Raw genomic sequence first — 17,261 nt, forward strand, 5'->3', positions numbered from 1 at the left:
GCTGCGTTCGTTAAGTTAGCAGGTCGATCAGTTAGGCTATATAGATAGACTAATTCTCTGTGATATAACTATGTTACGAGTAGCTAGCTAGCTAGTGTGTGATGATCTCATGACGGAAACCTAACAGTTTGACCTGTTGTGATAGTAGTTAGCACCGCTAGCTAATCTAGCAATTAGACCTTAAAAGATTCGGTGGCGCCGGAGCTATGCGCCATTACTGTCTTGCTACCTTTGGCCCATGACTGGCATGTCTCAACCATCACACGCAAATCTAATCCCGATTACTGTCCTTGGGCGCGGATCACATCACGTCGCCACCCTTGCACAGTGCGCATGACATGACATGATGGGGGCGAGCTCAGTATTAGGGTTGGCAAACCGCAACAACACATAACAACTCTCGTGTCAGCAATCTGGTTCCCCGTGCCTTGTCTCAATGCCTGTGTGCCCCCCTAATGATTCGATGATCAGCTCCGTCGCATCTGATCGAGTGGGTCCCACACCTCCTTAGTAGAGCATCTGCTGTTTTCAATCAAAATCATGGTGGATCCAGTTCATGAAAATACTTGTTATATAGTGTGTGTATGTTGCCTGATTATCTTATTGAAAGAGAATTAGGGAGTATGTGGCAGGAAGCAGGGGCCGGTTAGGTCAGCTAACCAGAGAGAGAGAGAGAGAGCGCTTCCCTACCATGCATGTCCATGGCCAGGGAGGGAGGTGATGGGCGAATGCGGCAAGGACATGTGTGCAGTCTCTGGATCCTCTTGGGCCGTCGGGGTGGGGCACCTGCCATAGTTTAAGATATCTCCTCTCTGTTTTTGTGTGTCTCGTATCTCTGGACATCATCTCCTCCGGAAATATATTCCCCTCCTGTCTGATTAAATATTTTGGTAGGCGCACAAGTGTCGATTTGACGGGTGTTCGTACTTCCGGCGATTCATCCTTAGCTGCCTACCACTACTCTGATGCGTTCAGGAACAAAGTCTCTGTACAAAGTGCTGTTGCATCCACTTTGTTTTCCCTTTGCCAGGGTAGGGTGAATCGGGTGTGCACGTCTGTTACATGCAACACAGTTGTGCACGGGTGAATCGTGGATTTTACCTTGCCTTCCCATCAAGTTTAGGTTCAATTTTTTTTTAACACAGTACAGACGCAAGCGCTTATATACACGCGCATACACTCATCCCTATAAACGCACACACGCATACCCCCTATGAGCACCTCCGAAAGACTGAGCCGGCATATCATTTTGAAATTTACAAAGTCACCGTAGGCACCTCGTCGTCAACAGGAACGTCTCCTCCCACTGAATGCGTATCACCGAAAATCCTGAAATAAATCCAAAAATAAATGCGAGCATCAGGATTTGAACCCTGATGGGCTGGAAATACCACAATCCCTTTAACCATCCAACCATAGGTTGGTTCGCAAGTTCAGGTTCATTTGACCGGTCTTTCTCACCGTCCTGCCCTGCCCTGCCCCCATCTCGATTAGCTCAGTAGAAATTACAGCTTGTGTAAAACGTGATCTAAACCAGAAAACGGGGAAAGAAAACGAGGCCCATTATGGGAACGGAAAGCCGTGGACGCACGCAGGGGCCTCCCTGCCGTCCCTCTCCGGCAGTGCCTGTCATCCAAGCCTTATCGCAGCGTAATTACGTTGTGAGGTCACTCGCCGCAATGCTACGGATCGATCCGTTCCGTTCCGTTCCATTCCATCTCCAAACCTAATGATTTCCGGCCGAGAAGCTTAGCCATGATCGATCGCTGTGATGAGAGTTAAGAGCCATAGTTGTCGCGTGGTTTGATTTCGATCGCCTTGGTCACAGCGCCCAGTCCCTTTCGGAAGAACAAGAAAAACTCCATAGCCACGGGACGAGAGATGTCGTCGATCCGGCTGTGGGGGTGGGATCCACCTAGTCCTGGAGCCCCAAAACCGGAAGGGGAGAAGGGCAAATCCATGCAAGGAACAAGAGGGGGGGGGGGGGGGGGGGGGCAGTCGTAGGCGTTGGCGTGAGACTCCAAGCCCTGATGTGTCTGACACGTACACTGTGCCTGCCATGGGAACTGTCCAGCCACAACGCCGGCCCGTCGGCCTCACCACGGGAAAATATTCCCCCCGTCCCCTCAGCGCTTTTGTAGGCTTCCTTGTGCCCCGTCACTTGTCCCGGCCGTGTTGCCGTGCACACAAGTAGCACGGGACTAGAGGCAATCCATCGAGCATCGACCTTGCTGGCCGGACGCATGCATGTGGCCGGCCATTGGATCTGGTTTGCTGTGCAGGGCGTTTGGCATGTACCCAACCCAACCCAAGCACGCCCGATCGGCCTACCATCACCATGCATGCGTTGGATCAGCCTTTCACGGGAACGATCGAGGTGCATGTACGTATAGTTCTGCACCGGGGGGGGGGGGGGGGGGGGGGGGGGGGGGGGGTGGGACGTGATCGATGCTGCCTCGGATCGCGGTGGAGATGTGTGTGTGTGTGTGCGGGACAAGGCCCAGGAGATACGCGGCGCGGGCAGATATACCGGTGGACACGTTGCTTTCTCCGCGTCCGTGAAATGCTCCGCCTCCGTCCACGCCATGGCAGGTAGTACGATTCATCACTGTATGTTGATGCAAAAATTGCCATGCTCGGGGGACACGAAAAATGGCAGACAAGTTTATCCTATACGCATGGAAGCGATGTATAGTGTCCAAATAGAACAGAGCAACTCTCCGCTAAGGCCAACTTTAACCGATCCCCTATAGAGTTAAAATCCGGTTTTACTTCTCTAACCGCGACCTAACCGAACCCCTAAAACCATTAAGAGGAGTAGAAAATTCCATCCACCGCTTATCATGCGCCTATATTTACTTCCCCACTCGGCGGCGAAGTAAACAATCTTCACCCTCCTCTGCCTCTCCTCCTCCCCAATCCCCGCCGCCGGCAAATACCCTCTCGTCACTCGCCGCCCCAATGGCCGGATCCCGTGGCCGCCGTCCCCCGCCACCCCAATGGCCGGATCCTGTGGCCGTCGTCCCCCGCCGCCCCAATGGCCGGATCCCATGGCCGCTGCTCCCCGCCGCCCATCCACGGCGCGGATCCGCGCCGCCACAAGCACAGCGTGGGCTCGTCCTCTAGCCACCACCGCCGCGCCGATGCGGACTTCGCCGATCTCCCTCCGTCACGGCAGCCGCAGAGGAAGTGCCTCGGCGTCCGGCAGCGGGCGTGGGGGACGTGGGTGGCGGAGATAACCGAGTGTGATACCCACACAAAGCAATGGATTAGTTCCTTCCACACGGCCGAGCTTGCTGCCCTCGAGTACGACCGGTGGCAGGTCCGGCTGCACGGCGCACCTCAACTTCCCGTGGGGGATGACGCCCGCCCGTGGTGAGTGCGGTGGTGGCTAGTGAGGACCGGGAGGCGAGCGAGTCGATCGCGGCGGAGGCCGCTGACGAGTGCACAACGGACCTCCATCGCCAGTACCCCGAGCTGGTGGAGGTAGAGTGGAAGATATTCATGGAGTGCATGGTCGACGGGGAAGTCATCGTCCTCTCGTACGACGAGGGCACGGTGACGACGAAGAGGAGGACTTCAACGTTGAAGAATGGTGGAGGAGGATCTTCCCCGACTGCGGCGACGACGACACAGGGCCGGACCCCATGGGCGGTGGGATGTCACGGGTGGATTGGCTCGCCATCTATAAGGGTCATGATATTTAGTTTTAGTTTAAGTTCATGTTTAGTTTAAAGTTTAAGTTCATGTTTAGGTTTAAAAACTAGACTATGTTTCGGCGGATGATTATGTACATCATGTGTCGAATTTTAGCTGTTTAAATGGAATCTATGTTGAACTTATGAAAAATTGTTTTTTACTCCATTAAATTTAGGAGTTCGGCTAGGTCCGACCACAATTTAGTGGCGTAAAAATCCTCCACTAAGTTTACTCCATCGTTTTGCTCCTCTATTTTAAGGGGATCGGCTAGAGTTGCTCTAAAACCTCGTCGACCCATATAATCTCGTCCGTTTTACAGGATTTGTTCTTCTTTTTGGCCCGAACAGGTCCAGCAAAAATAGCCCGGCCCGTAAAAAATATACAGACGGCCCGTAACCCCCCCCCCCCCCCCCCCCCCCGCCGCTATATGTTTGGGACAGCGGACATTTTTTGTTTCACATCCTTCACATTCCCCGCTCCCCTCCGTCGTAATCCACCCTCCTCCGGCGTCCAGTTCCTTTCTCCGGCGAGCGATCCTCATGCTTGCTTCCATTTTTCGGAGTTCCGTGTCCGACAGAGCTTGCAGGCGTGGGGGCCGTGGTGGGTCACCATTGCACAAGCGTGCCCAGCACGACGCGAAGGCCGGAAGCTCCAGCCGGGCCGGCATCGAGCCATGGACTTCGAAGCAGGTGCGCGACCACGGCCACCTCTCTCACAGGGCGGCCGGAACACGTGGGCCCGCTTCAAAGAGCTCGACGCGGTCCTCTACCCGCACACCAAGAGGTGCCGGGAAGTTGATGAGGAGATCCTCGACGCCCAGTGGGCGGTGGCGGGCAAAGAAGAAGGCACCGCCGAGCATTTCGCCACCGCCAAGGAAGAGCACGACTATGCCCATGCTCTCTGGAGGTCAGCGGAGGAGTTCTACCTCAGCACTGAGCCATGAGCCGGCCATCCCTAGGTCTACTATATTAGTTTGATCTATGTTTTTATGTTATGAATGTATGATAACTCCAGTGTTGTTGCTCTGAACTTTGTAGCGCGAACTTTGTTTTGTGTTTGCGGTATCGTTTTTAGCGGATCTATTCCATCGTGCCATGCGTTATACCGCAAATTCATTTTAGAGGATCCCTCAAACGAATTTTGCAGTAGATTTTTAGCGAATGACGAGAATTTATTTTTGTTCCATTGGAGAAAGATTCAGTAAAAGTATAAGCACTTAAAACAAGACCCCGAGCATATGCTTGAATGCTTGATCATTAATTACTAGTGAAGGTGTGCCGAAGAGCACTAAGAATTTCTCATTTGTTGTTTGCGGATGTCACGCTCCTATTTTCTGAGGCAAATCAAGATTAGGCTCTCCGAGTCACTGGACAATTGGTAAACTCAGGCAAGTGTTCTATTTTGTTTGGGGAATCTTGCCCTTTAGCAGACCAGGAAGTTGTTCGAGCAACCTTACAAACTAAAGTTGCGGGATTTTTGGAAAGGTACCTAGGACTATTAACCCTTGGACCAAATTGAAGTTGCGGGATTTCGGGAAAGGTACCTAGGACTGTTAACCCCGGATGGACGCTTGGTAAAAGGAAAATCGCAGAATCTGTAGGTGAAGCTCCCCAATAAAATGGCCTTCCCAAGGTGGAAACACAAGGTCTTATATGAAATCCATTTCTCATTCGGTCCCTGGCTATTTATTGAGTGTGTATGAACTCTCATTGGGGCTCTGTGATGACCCCAACCAAATGATTCACAACTACTACTGCGTTCTAAGAAAGGGAAGAGGAAAACACACTGGAAGTCATGGGAACAAATTATCAAACCAAAGGGCATGGGAGGCACCGACTTTTGAGACTTCCATCTATTTAATCAGGCGTTACTCGCCCGCCAGGCGTGGAGATTGTTGATCTACCCCGAGAGTTGTTTGCAAGAGTTCTAAAGGCCAATTATTATCCAAATAGAAGTATCGAGGATACAATGTTCACGGGTAATCTCATGGAGGTGTCGGTGGCTACCATCTGTGCTATGGAATGTGAAGACTTCTTCCATGTGTTGTGTAGATGCACTCATGCAAGAGAGTTGTGGTTGTCCATGGCTACCATTTGGCGCCTCCCCAAGCCAGCAGACATTAGAAAGACCATCACAGAATGGTCTCTCCATACTAAATATGATTTTTCCTGAGGATCAAACGTTGAGGTTCTTCATGCTAGTTGGAGGATCTAGTACGGTCAACGAGGTTGTCCAGTTCAAGCCTACGCGACATATTCATGTGTAGCTATGTTTTATCACTCACTTTGTTCGGTCGGGGTCTTGAATAGACGTGATAAAAAGCAAAGTTGTCATCTCAGAATCTGCAAGATATGTGGTGAGAAGGGTGCTAATATTTAATGCGACGCTACTCCACATTGGGAACCGTGAATGCAAGGTTGGGTGAAACTGAACACCGATGGATCCTTTGACCCCTCTGATAAGTAGGATGTGGTATGGTACTTAGAGACGATGCATGCCCTTTTTTTAGTGCATGCTGCGATCTCCTATCCTGCCGTGTTGCACTACAAGCTGAGTTATGCGCTGGACGAGGGCCTTTGCTTGTCCCTTGAGTGGAGTAATTCATCAATACTGGTGGAGATAAATTGTTTGGAGGCATTTAATCTTCTTAAGGTTGGCGACCTTTTTAGATCAAGACACAGTTTCACGATGGATGTGCTGGAATTTTGTCTATTTTGGGCCTAGCCCAATAGCAGTTTCAGAAATTCCTAATAAATCCTAGAGGCCCACGCAGCCCACTCGTGCAAGGCAAGAGGTGGAACTAAAGTTTAGTCCCACATTGCTAGTTTAGAGGGAGTTGGACCTCTTTATAAGGGAGGCTTTTTCTCCACATGTATGAGCATGAGAAGAAGAGGGACATTCACGCGCGCTCCTCCTCCGCCGCCCGCCTCGTCACGACGCGCCATGAGTGGTTTTGCTGCTTCCATGAGACCTCCTATGTTTGAGGGTATCCACTATAAGAGGTGGCGCGTGAGAGCAGTCTTATGGTTTCAAACCATGAGTTGCTATGACGCCACTCTTGGCAAACCTGAAGGAGAGCTTGATGCTCAACAGGCACAAGCTTTTCAGAAAATGGATACTCTGTTTAAGGCTGCTCTCTTGAGTGTTCTTGGTGAGAACATAGTTGATGCTTATGCGTCAATTGATAATGGAAAAGATATGTGGGATGCACTCGAGGCCAAGTTTGGGGACTCGGATGCTGGCACTGAGCTGTACATCATGGAGCAATTCTATGATTACAGGATGACTGAAGAGCGCTCCGTGGTTGAGCAAGCTCATGAGATACAGTCATTTGCTAGAGAACTTGAGCACTTCAGTTGTATGCTACCGGACAAGTTTGTTGCCGGAGGTATCATCACTAAGCTTCCTCCTTCGTGGAGGAACTTTGCTACCTTACTGAAGCATAAGAGACATGAGTTTTCCGTCCCGGATCTCATTGGCACTCTTGATGTGGAAGAAAAGGCGAGAGCAAAGGACACATGCGCTCGAGGTATTGAGGGAGGATCTAGTGCCAATCTGGTACAGAAGAAGAACTTCTAGCCCCACAAGTTCAAGAACAAGGGCAAGTTTGATGGAAAGAACAAGGCTGTGCAACACACAAACTTCACGAACAAGAATGACAGGAAGAAAGGTGCTTGTCATGTGTGTGGGAATCCTGATCATTGGGCTCCTAGTTGCCCTAATCGCTATGGCAAGCGCCATCCTGGGAAAGGCGGCAAGACCGCTAATGTTGTCATTGGAGACACTGACATGAAGGATGCTGGGTATGGTATATTTCCCACTATTCTTTCAATATGTCATTCTCCTGATTGGTTGATTGACACGGGTGCTAATGTGCATGTATGCGGTGATATTTCCATGTTTTCATCTTATCAGACCGCAGGGACTTCAACCATGCTGATGGGCAACGGTTCAAGTGCTTCTGTTCATGGTGTTGGTACGGTCGATCTGAAGTTTACTTCGGGGAAGATCGTGCGGCTGAAGAACGTGCATTATGTCCCCTCCGTCAATAAAAATCTTGTTAGCGGATCTCTTGTGTGTAGAGATGGCTATAAGCTTGTCTTTGAGTCGAATAAATTTGTAATATCCAAGTATGGAACCTTTGTTGGTAAAGGCTATGAGTCAGGAGGCCTGTTTCGTTTATCCTTATCAGACATTTGCAATAAAGTTGTTAATCATATTTGCAACAATAGTGAATCAAATGTGTGGCATTCACGTCTTTGTCATGTTAACTTTGGTTAAATGTCGCGACTAGCGAAGTTGAACTTAATCCCTAGTTTCACCACTGTCAAGGGATCCAAGTGTCAAGTTTGTGTGCAAGCTAAGCAACCTCGTAAGTCTCACACGACTGCGGAAACGAGAAATCTTGCACCACTAGAGCTCATACATTCAGATCTATGTGAAATGCATGATGTTTTGACAAAAGGTGGAAAGAAATATTTCATGACGTTAATTGACGACTCCACTAGATACTGTTGTGTGTATCTTCTGAAATCTAAGGATGAGGCTTTGAAATTTTTCAAGATCTATAAAGCTGAAGTGGAAAACCAACTTGATCGGAAAATCAAGAGGCTTAGGTCCGACCGTGGTGGAGAGTATTTTTCCAATGAATTTGATGCTTTTTGTGCGGAACATGATATAATCCATGAGAGGACGCCTCCCTATTCACCTCAGTCAAATGGGGTGGCCGAAAGAAAGAACCATACTCTAACAGATTTGGTTAATGCCATGTTAGACACATCGGGTCTCTCCAAGGCATGGTGGGGGGAGGCGATATTGACTGCATGTCATGTCCTAAACCGAGTTCCCACAAAGAATAAAGAGATAGCTCCATTCGAGGAATGGGTGAAGAAAAGATTAAAACTCTCTTATCTACAAACCTGGGGTTGTTTGGCGAAAGTCAATGTGCCAATTCCAAAGAAGCGCAAGCTTGGACCAAAGACCGTGGATTGTGTTTTCCTGGGATATGCTTTTCATAGCATTGGTTATAGATTCTTTGTTGTAAAATCTCAGGTACCTGACATGCATGTCGGTACGATCATGGAGTCGAATGATGCGACTTTCATTGAAGATATCTTTCCAATGAAGGATATGGCTACCTCATCTAATCAGGAGATGCCTAGTTCATCGAATCAGGAACCAGTTACAATTACCAAACCTGCCATTTCGATGGAACACTTTGAAAATCCTGTGGAGGAGAACGATAAAGTTCCTACTAGGAGCAAGAGACAGAGGACTGCAAAGTCCTTTGGTGATGATTTTCTTGTGTATCCCATAGATGATACTCCAGGTTCTATTTCAGAGGCCTATGCATCTGAAGATGCTGACTACTGGAAGGAAGCGGTTCGTAGCGAGATGGATTCCATCTTGGCGAATGAAACTTGGGAGATAACTCATCGTCCTTATGGGTGCAAACCTATAGGATGCAAATGGGTATTCAAGAAGAAGCTTAGGCCTGATGGTACTATTGAAAAGTACAAGGCTCGGCTCGTGGCTAAGGGTTATACCCAAAAAGAAGGTGAAGACTTCTTTGATACTTACTCACCTGTGGCTCGACTGACCACTATTCGAGTTCTACTTTCACTAGCTGCCTCACATGGTCTTCTCGTTCATCAAATGGATGTTAAGACTACTTTCCTAAATGGAGAGTTGGACGAGGAAATTTATATGGAACAACCAGATGGGTTTGTACTAGATGGTCAGCAAGGAAAAGTGTGCAAGTTGCTGAAGTCTTTGTATGGACTCAAGCAAGCACCCAAACAGTGGCATGAGAAGTTTGAAAGAACTTTAACAGCTGCAGGCTTTGTTGTGAACGAAGCTGACAAATGTGTGTACTATCGCCATGGTGGGGGTGAGGGAGTTATCCTTTGCTTGTATATTGATGACATACTGATTTTCGGAACAAATCTGAATGTTATTAAGGAGGTCAAGGATTTTCTATCTCGCTGTTTTGAGATGAAGGATTTAGGAGTGGCTGATGTCATTCTGAACATCAAGTTGTTGAGAGACGATGATGGTGGGATTACATTGCTTCAATCTCACTATGTGGAAAAGATCTTGAGTCGCTTTGGCTATAGTGACTGCAAGCCCTCTCCAACACCATATGATGCGAGTGTGTTACTTCGAAAGAATCGAAGAATTGCTAGAGATCAATTGAAATATTCTCAGATTATTGGCTCGCTTATGTACTTAGCCAGTGCTACAAGACCTGACATCTCTTTTGCTGTTAGCAAACTGAGTCGGTTTGTGTCAAAACCAGGAGATGTGCATTGGAAAGCTCTAGAGAGAGTTATGCGTTATTTGTAAGGCACTGCGAATTATGGAATTCACTACACCGGGCACCCAAAGATGCTTGAAGGGTATAGTGACTCAAACTGGATCTCAGATGCTGATGAGATAAAGGCCACGAGCGGTTATGTATTCACTCATGGAGGTGGCGCTGTTTCTTGGAAGTCTTGCAAGTAGACCATCTTAACGAGGTCAACAATGGAAGTAGAACTCACAGCACTAGATACAGCTACGGTCATCAAGACACGTTCAGAGAAGGTTAAAGTCTGTCAGGAAAATGAGAAACTCCTGAGTTATTACATTGGATTATATCCAAACGTCTAAAAATCTGGCAGATCCTTTTACTAAGGGTCTATCACGTAATGTGATAGATAATGCATCGAGGGAGATGGGTATGAGACCCACAATATGAGTTGTTCACAGTGGTAACCTATTCTTTGTGATCGGAGATCCCGTGAATTAGATGTGGAAGACAAGCTATTGATCAACTCAGAGGAGAGTATCCTTATTATTAAGAATACCACTCCATGAAGATGCAATACTCTCCTAATCTGCATGGCAGGTTGATGTATATCTTAATGTGTTCTAAGTGACTCTTTTAAGCAGAGATGTTGTCCTGCAGAACATCTTTTGAAGAACATACCTATATGAGTCTGATTATTAAACGTCGCAATCTATGAGAGTAGGATTCTCTCTAGTAAACTCATGAAAGGTCACGGAGTATGACGCATATGCTCCACCCACGAGGAAGACCCACGGTAGCCACGTATCGGTCAAGGCTTTATGTGAAGCTAGATTCGCAGAAAACTTTCAGTTCAAGGCCCAGTCCACTGTCCAAGTTGCTTACTAGTGTAGCATAGAGTTCTAGGTGAAAGTTCAACTTAACAGTCTCCACTGTAGTACCGGTATATCAAACAGTGTTTTGGAACCAAAGGCAAATTTTGTGTGCCTCTGGGATCTGGTGGGGGATTGCTGGAATTTTGTCTATTTTGGGCCTAGCCCAATAGCAGTTTCAGAAATTCCTAATAAATCCTAGAGGCCCACGCAGCCCACTCGTGCAAGGCAAGAGGTGGAACTAAAGTTTAGTCCCACATTGCTAGTTTAGAGGGAGTTGGACCTCTTTATAAGGGAGGCTCTTTCTCCACATGTATGAGCATGAGAAGAAGAGGGACATTCACGCGCGCTCCTCCTCCGCCGCCCGCCTCGTCACGACGCGCCGCGCCGCGGGTTGCGGGAATGAGCCGAGCCGATGTCTAATTTTTTGCCACGCATTACGGGTATACGAAAGGTCACTCGGGAGCTGGAAAGTTTTTGTTGTAGTGGATATTGAATACGAACGCTGCACCCTTCGGCTGCTGCCTGTTCGTTTCATCTCCCTCGTCCCCTTCAGCTCCCGGCGCAGCCTCTCGCCTCCTTCTCTTGCGCCTATAAAAGGGAGGTCGCTCCTCTTAGAGAGACGCACCAGAACCTCTCCTTCCTCTCACCACAAGTTCCTGAGCTGCGCTGCTGCTACGTTCTTCCCCATCCCAGCTTGCGGCTTGCACCGCAGGTCAAGACAGTAGGCCTCCGAAACCGCACCTCTTTGAGTCCTGTACGGGAGAAGGGTGATAAGGTTTTTGGGGAGCGCTTTGTGCGACTACTGACTTCTTCGTCACGAACGCCCCGGACTCCGACGACAACTTCCCCGATGACGACTTCTTCCTCGACGTCGACAACCTCCTCGATGACATTGCTGGCGAGGACACCGACCCCAAGTCCAGCGCTTCTGCAGCTGCTGTCCCATACGCGTTCTTCCTCTTTCTATTAGAGGCCCTGCTACAGTTCCTTGTTCTAGTGTTTGCCCTAAATATGTTAGACTCTGTTTCATGTATGCAATTTGCTATACTGTCTGCTCTAGATGTGTTTAGTTATAGTTCATATATGAAGATGTTGTTTACCTTCTCTTTGTCAAATCGTATGACTTGTTTTATCACTGCTATACTAGTCGTACTTTATCTAGTATTTCTGTTAATAAAATCATTCGGAAAATTGCTCATATTTCCAACAGGATGAAATAAAACTAAAGATGGAAGAACGAAATACTCGTATTACTCATGTGTATCACTCGCAAAATCATATAAGTTACCTATTGGTGAACTTTGGTAGATGTCAGAAACGCACAATCGTTGGCTAGGGTCTGGACCAAATACGATACTCCCTCCGTTCCATAATGTAGCGCACATAGATTTTCTAAAAAGTCAAACATTACAAACTTTGACCAAGTTTATGAAGAAAAATATATTTATATCTACAATACCAAATATGTACAATATGAAAGTACGTCTCTTGATGTATCTAAGGACATGTATTTGATATTTTTAGATGTATATGTTTTTTCTCTACAAACTTGGTCAAAGTTTTTAAAGTTTGACTTAAAAAAAAAATCTATATACACTACTTTATGGAACGGAGGGAGTAGTAAATTGTTGTAACGAGGAATGTACCATTGATATTTAAGTAATATAAAGTATTTCCTGACAGAAAAAATCACTAATTATAAATTGCAAATGTCCGTGGATCGAGTATTTTTAGATGAGGCAAATTTTAGCATGCTCCCTCTTACCTTCCCTTTTCACATGAGAGATAAAAGTACATAATAAATCTCAGTCATTGATTTGATTAGCTAGTGATCTGATTAATTTTTACCTTCTTACCTCTCATGTTAAAATTACTCGTTAGATGAACCTACATCGGTAACTAGAATGTCCCCTAACTTCCTCAAGAGGGCCCGGAGTAGAACGTTTCGGTCATTTTCACGAAACTAGGACCAAAATTATCCGACTCAGAACAAAAGGAAGGTCTGGAATTCGGATTTTTTTTTTGAAGCAACCTAAAACTCAGAACTACAGTCTGTATACAGGCAATACGGTCCAAGCCTCTCAAAAAAGAAATACGGCCCAAGATGTTGAGCCGGGGCAATGGACCAGTGTCAAAAGCCACATGAGGTCCAATAAGTTTAGATAAGAAAAAAAAGGATACGGCCCAAGCCTCTTAAAAAGGAAATGCGGCCCAAGATGTTGAGCTGGGGGCATCGACGCGTGTTAAAAGTCACATGAGGTCCAATAAGTTTAGATGGGAAAAAAAGATACGGCCCAAGCCATGCAGCCCAAGATGATGAGCTGGGGGCATCGACGTGTGTCAAAATCCACATGAGGTCCAATAAGATTAGATGAAAAAAAAAGATCCGGCCCAAGCCACTGAAAAAGGAAATGCGGCCTAAGATGTTGAACTGGGGGAATGGACTGCTGTCAAAAGCCACATGAAGTCCAATAAGTTTAGAAGGAAATGTGGCCCAAAATGTTGGCCGGGCACATGAGGTCCAATAAGTTTAGATGGGAAAAAAAGATACGGCCCAAGCCTTGCAGCCCAAGATGATGCGCTGGGGGCATCGACGTGTGTCAAAATCCACATGAGGTCCAATAAGATTAGATGAAAAAAAAAAGATCCGGCCCAAGCCACTGAAAAAGGAAATGCGGCCTAAGATGTTGAACTGGGGGAATGGACTGCTGTCAAAAGCCACATGAAGTCCAATAAGTTTAGAAGGAAATGCGGCCCAAAATGTTGGCCGGGCATAAAAAAAAGCAACCGGACGTTCGGGATATTGAACCCGACGTGAATCGAACACGCAACCTTCTGATCTGGAGTCAGACGCGCTACCATTGCGCCACGGATCCGGTGTGATGGACTTATCACTAAATTTCTAATCAACTGGCAAGTATACTCGTGGCAACTTTCCTCCTCTGCGGAATCTTCGGTAGAACTCATGACCAAGTTGCACCGCTGACTCGTGCAAACCGCAGAGGCCATCCGTACCCCGCCGACCTCGAACCACACTGACGGAAGGCACACAAGAGGGCGCACATTTAGCAATAGTTAGAGCATCCAGAGTGCCTCCTCCATCTTAACCTCGTCCGTCCATGTCCATGGTAGATCGTATCATCGTCCTACGCAGTATTTTGTGCACCAGATCTAGGTAACAAACCACTCGATCTCTGGATGAAACAAGGAACAGAAACGCCCACGACCAGCGACATCGCGCGGTGTGCATTAAAATACGCCAGGACCAGGGAGGACGCGACCAGGCCGGCCGGCGACGAGTCAATTGTCAGGTCGATCTACATCGACTACAGAAAACAACAGATTCCGCGGCTTGCGCTCGGAGGCATCCGATGCATCATGCATGCAGCGTAGCGAGCACACGTACACCGCCTCCGCCACCAGACGGAGGCGGCGCGCGGCCGAGCCGCCTCGGTTGGTTGGCCCCTGCCACCATTAACGACCTCGCCTCGCTCGCCCCCTAGCTCGGCTAGACTGGCCAAATTAGCCGGTCCTTCCGCCGCAGTAACCACCGGTCACGTGGTGCTGTCTTTCCAGTCGGTTGATCGATCCATCCGCCCGCCCGTCCCATCCGATCCATTCTTCCGATACGAGACGAGACACGCGCGATCGTTGGTTGGTTGCACCGTCTCCTTTCAATTGCGTGCACGTACGTACGTACGCGGTACTACGCCCCTAGCTAGCCACGTAGTACGTACGGTTACTGTACCCTCTTTGGGTCGCCGATCCCAAGATTCCGGCCGGCGTGGTCGAGCACGTACCGTTGCGCCTCCCGCCGTCCGTCTAGTGATCGGCGTGCATTCTTTTGCAATAAAATGGGTTTACTCTCCTGGTGTGAACAGTAATATCAAAAAAATAAAAAAAATCTGAATTTTTTTGTGCCGTACTTTCACAAATGTTTGTTGTGCATATAAATTTCATCGCAAAATCACATTGGTGGAAGGCGTGGTAAAAAAACAAAATCGATGCTCTGAAATGTTACTTACAAAAGCATTTTGGAGCTCTGATTTTGTTTGTTTTGGCACGACTTGCACCAATGTGATTTCATGATGAAATTTTGCATGCACAACAAACATATATGAAAGTATGTCACAGAAAAACTTAACTTATTTTATTTTATTTAATTTTACGGTTCACACCAGGATTATTTTACTATTTCCTTTTTACGAGTGACCGCAGCATCTCTTAGCTTCGACGGCAGTGCAGCATTTAGGTCCAACACTGTAGTATAGTATGACTCATATTTTTAATTTTGTTTTTGAGAAATATCACATGATCACTCCTACTTTACATGATTTGGATATTCATATGAACCAAGTTTACCAAAACGTTCTAGGGAGATCCAAAAACCAACCCTCTGCTCTAAATATTTTGGAAAACACGTTCATCCTCAATACCTCATTTTTCAACTCCAACCACCTCTGACTAAGTCCGTTCATTGTTCACGACTTCCCATCTTTTTGGATGGGAAAATCAAGGGGCTCGGTGAAATCTTTATTGGTAATCAAGTTCGTGGAGAGTAGCAGTGTCACTAGTCCGGTCCAATTATGGTATATTTGTTGAAGGATTTAGATAATTTTGTCTTCTAAAAATTATTACCACGGAGAAGGGGTATTTGATAGATTTTATTGTAATTCTTAGTTGTGTGAGGGAAGAGGATTTGGAGCTCCTGGGTACTCCACCCCCTACATGAATATTAAATCCGAGAAAATCGGGAAAATTTCAAAAAAATAACATGGGATTTTGGGATATCAAACCTGGGTGCCCACTCTACTCCAATGTAAAGTTTCGTGAAAAAAATGACATTTGTGGTATTCTCGGTAAAAAGACAAAAAAATCTTATGTATAGAACAAGAAAAAACGGTTTGGATGGATTGTAGGTCGGACTGTATTTTCTTCTTCATGGATACACTTTCTAGTATTTTTTTACAAAACTTCACACGGGAGCATATTGGGCGCCCAAGTTTGATATCCCAAGATTCCAGATTTTTTTTCAATTTTCCTGGTACTTTTTAATTTAATATTCATATAATGGGTGGAATACCCAAGAGCTCACGTGTATTTCCCGTTATATGAGCTACTTTGTAATTTCCTGGATCATTGATCCGAAGGATTGTACCTGTAATGGTTCTTTTTTTCTTTCGAAAAGTATTTGTAATGTAATTGTTCTCGTGTTTGAATAAAGTTACAGGTTTTTCTAAAAAAAGGCAAACCGCCGAGGTTTTTTATTAAAAAAAAGGCAAACCTGCAAGTGATCCAATCTGGACGAAAATGTTGCAGTTGAGTCTTCCCGGGTTCAGCCCAAAAAGATCAACGAAAAGTAGGCTTCTTGATAATTCAACTTTCAAGTATTTTTTTCAGGGATCCATTTTCGTTGCTTTCATAACTTTTTTGTTTATCTACTTTTTAATAAATTTTAGTTTATTATTAATTCAATATAAACCACAATCTAGCAGTCGCAAGCCTACCTAATTTTGCATACATGGTTAATAGCGGAATGCACGTACGTACGTGATTTGCGGTAAACCCCACATGAACAAGAGAAGTTATCATGGCGATAACAGACCCGTACGCCTACAAACAAACTTGAGACTAGACGGGTACGGCGATACAGTGCCCTGCCATTAAGCTGGAAGACCAGACCTGTCGCCCGCTACGATATCGACACACCCAAGCCATGTCTCGGTACTACTACGTACGTACCGTAGATTAGCAGCGCAGTTGGTGCGCCCTTCTCGTACTCAAGTCTGCCTGGTCCATTGGAGCTTTGGAGCCAGTACGTACCGTGGTCATTTCGATCCTCATCCACGCAATTCTGCTACTACTATATGGTCAAGCTGATGGCACAGGTAATTAAATGTCCTCGGTGATTACTGTTTCCCTTGCTTTATTCCAAAGGAGTACTGGACAAAATTAGTGTAAATCACGGAATCTGAATGTGAAGATCTATCACGGTAGAAGATCGTAGAGGAAGTTAATTTAATGGTTTCAACGAAGATTGCCCAACTCTGTTTTTTTGGACAACTAGCAAGAGACCCATGCGTTGCAACAAATTCAAAATAGAATAATACTTGTTCACAAATTTGAAAGAAAATACTTTTGTTTTGATATACATATACCACTAAAAATATATTACGTTTCACTCAAAATATATTTCTTAGGCTGTTTTGATGAGGTGAGGGAGGGATGTGGTTGCTTTCAAGATAATAAGGGGTTTTCTGTAAATTGAAGCAGAGAAGCGGGCTATTGTTGCAAAAATGCCATAACTTACCTCACGTCCGTTAGATGCAGATTTAATGGTCATAAATGACGGATGGCAGACACCATCATCACCAACCGAGTCTTTTATAGGAGTAGAG

The 17,261-nt window shown here is 46.5% G+C and overlaps 1 non-coding gene across 1 annotated transcript; it reads right to left on the bottom strand.

Annotated features, from left to right (window-relative positions):
• Positions 1-13,667: 13,667 nt before the first annotated feature.
• On the bottom strand, positions 13,668-13,739 carry TRNAW-CCA (transfer RNA tryptophan (anticodon CCA)). The gene has a single exon. It is a non-coding gene; the product is annotated as a tRNA-Trp (tRNA).
• Positions 13,740-17,261: the final 3,522 nt, after the last annotated feature.

The sequence above is a fragment of the Aegilops tauschii genome, chromosome 2 (assembly GCF_002575655.3).
Source record: "Aegilops tauschii subsp. strangulata cultivar AL8/78 chromosome 2, Aet v6.0, whole genome shotgun sequence".
Taxonomy (NCBI): Eukaryota; Viridiplantae; Streptophyta; class Magnoliopsida; order Poales; family Poaceae; genus Aegilops; species Aegilops tauschii.